This window comes from Phocoena phocoena, chromosome 19 (assembly GCF_963924675.1).
Source record: "Phocoena phocoena chromosome 19, mPhoPho1.1, whole genome shotgun sequence".
Taxonomy (NCBI): Eukaryota; Metazoa; Chordata; class Mammalia; order Artiodactyla; family Phocoenidae; genus Phocoena; species Phocoena phocoena.
In genome coordinates this window covers 9,224,379-9,227,223 of record NC_089237.1, presented here as the reverse complement: position 1 = coordinate 9,227,223, position 2,845 = coordinate 9,224,379, and the positions used below count along the sequence as shown (strand labels likewise).

Genomic DNA, 2,845 nt, shown 5'->3' with positions numbered 1-2,845 from the left:
TACAGTACAGCCTACAATGGCACAAGTACACTTAAAACATAAATATTAATTCATCATTTAGACAGTCAAAAGTCAGAAGGAACTGAATGGTTTGCAAGGTACTTTGACTTACATGTGGTCACTAAAATCCAGTAAGTAATTCAAAGTATGGTAATATAATCGCAGGCAATTAAAGGCTCAAATATCACTCTAAAATTGAAGACATGAAAATAAAGACTGAAAACTCTGTGGTTCTCTATCTTTCATTCACATGGCTAGATATCAGAACCTTACTGTGGAAAATATAGTTATTAAATATGATTTCCCCAGAAAATAATGAAGCTGCAGAAAGTACAAAAGGTGTCAAGATCCATAGTCATAGTTTGCTTCATCAAATGCTTTTCTAGCTCGTTTCAGTTCTTCATTCATAGTAAACAAGTCTTTAACCCTAGCAAACTTTGCTGGGTCCTTTCGCATCAAGAAGATGATATCTTCAACTTGTACCCGACCTTGTCTTCCAATTGCCATTGCCCTGTGAGTCATTTCAGTGATGAACTCTATGACAAGGTCTTCAAGAATATCTACTGACTCAGTGTAAGGATTCTGATCATCCCCAAACCCATACACCATACGCCGTAATTCTTTAGAAAAAAGTCTCTTTCTTTGACCCTGTCCACCTTCTGCACCTCCTCCAATTTCTTCATTTTCCTCCTCAAAGGTGGGGTCTTCTTCACCTGCCATCCCAGCAGCCAGCCACCTCCAGCATGCACCCGCCTCCCACGGAGCTGTTATTGCACACTTAAAAGACTACAGTGTAGTGTAAGCCTAACTTTTTTTTGTTTTTGTTTTGTTTTTTTTGTGTTTTTTTTTTGCCTAACTTTTATATGCCCTGAGAAACCAAAAAATTTGTGTGACCCACTTTATTGTGATACTCACTTTACAGCAATGGTCTGGAACCCAACCTGCAACATCTCTGAGGTGTGCCTATACACTTACATAACAAATACTTATACACACAGCTACATATACTCCTATGTGCGTGCACATGTAAGTGCATGCCTGTACATGCATACATGCGTGGACATATCAACATGCACGTGCACACAAACTTATACACGTATACATGTACACACACATACACAGACACATTCACACACGTGCATGTGCCTACACAACCCCCTGAGGCCAAGCCTTGTTCAGAGGGTCTCCCCCCTTGATAAGACCTCAGAAACAGACCTCACTGGCCCAGGGAGAGCCCCCCCACTTCTCCCCTGATAGCCTGAGCTTTCTGGTCCCGCCCCCCCCCCGCCCCCGCACTGGAAGCCACCACTAGGCGAGGTAGGGGTGGCCAGGTGCCCTGGGACAAGATAGGAGGTGATAAGCAGCCACCTGGCAGAAGCAATCTCTGCTGGGCCCAGCCTTCCCCAGGAACAGCCCACTCTCTGGGGAACAGCTCTGCTATGGGAGGAGGAAGGCCCAGTTTGGTGACCAGCTGTGTCACCTGGGTGGCATTCTTGGGTAGCCCCCAAAAATGGCAGGTAGCCCCCTGCCCAGCCCCCCTCCCGCGAGGTTGCTGTGAGGATTAGCTGGGAGGCTGTAGGTGGGAAGGCTTGGCAAACTGTGAAGTGACTGCAAACACAAGGTCACTCTGTGGTTCTGCCATGGCTGGGAGGTGCCTGGGGATCCAGCTGTTTGCCCCCTTCTCCCTGCTCCCCTGGGAGCCACCATCACTGCCCCAGTCCCTCCCTTCCTTCCCACAGAGGCCTCTGCTCCCCTCCCCCCACTTCCCAGCAGAAGGGTTGGAGCCAGACACTGAGATAAGGGGCTTGTTTTCTAAGGGCCCGGAATTCGGTGGAGATTGAGGGTCAGGGCCGGAGGGCACTGGCGCTGGCAGGAGGAAGCGGGGCGGGGTTAGGGCATAGTGAGCCTTTCGTTGGGGCCCCAGACCCTATGGGGACTTGCAATTTCCACCCTTTCGGGATGGCTCTGCAGGCACAGGGGGAGAGGTGGAGAGCTCCAGTTGTTGGGCCCCATCTCCACCCCTGCTCCCTTCTCCTTCAGGGCCTCAAACGTTCCAGCTGCCTCCTACCCCAATCCTTTGCCCATGCTGTTCTCTCTGCCCAGAACACTCTCTCCCCTCTGCCTTTGTCTGATTAACACCTTAATGTCTTCAAAGCTCAGCCCAATCACTGCTTTCTCCAGGAAGCCTGCCCTGATGCCTCAGCCAGGTCCAATGCAGCTTCTCCCAGCACCAACAGGCAGCATCCTGTCCCCATCCCGAGGACCTGACCTCCAAGGGCAGGCTGCTTTGCTCTCCTATATCCCCAGACCCAACCCGGAGCAGACACATGGCAGAAGTCCGATGAAGGTCAGTGTCTGAGAGTCCTCTTTGCTGAGGGGTGCCCTGATCAGAGGCGTGGGTGCCTCTTCTGGTGACCTTCAGCCCCTCAGGACCGACTTCCTCCTGTGAGGAAGAGACATCTGTGGTCCACACTCTGGGAAGGGGAGCTGCTGAGTGGGGCTGGGCACTCAGAGGGAGGCCTGTCCTCCCTGAGTGAGGGAAGGTCACCCTGCAGGAGGCCCAGTCCAGGCTGTCAGGCTGCACCCCACAGCAGCACGAAGGCCCAGGGCCCTGGACTGTGACCAGTAACCATGGTAGAGCAGTAGGAGAGCAAGCACGCATACACGGTACCCACTACCAGCCAGGCACCAGGGCCAGCAGGAGAAGCCTTAAGTCGTCAAATCCTCAACAGCACATTTTGCATTTAAGGAGACTGAGGCACGGAGAGGTTAACTGAGCTGTCCAAAGCCACACACCTGGTAAGTTGGGACTTGAGTCAGTCGGGTCCTTTTACCACTACCTCGC

General features: G+C 51.6%; 1 pseudogene; it reads right to left on the bottom strand.

The window, feature by feature from the left end:
• Positions 1-342: 342 nt before the first annotated feature.
• On the bottom strand, positions 343-720 carry LOC136138965 (transcription initiation factor TFIID subunit 13 pseudogene; annotated as a pseudogene).
• Positions 721-2,845: the final 2,125 nt, after the last annotated feature.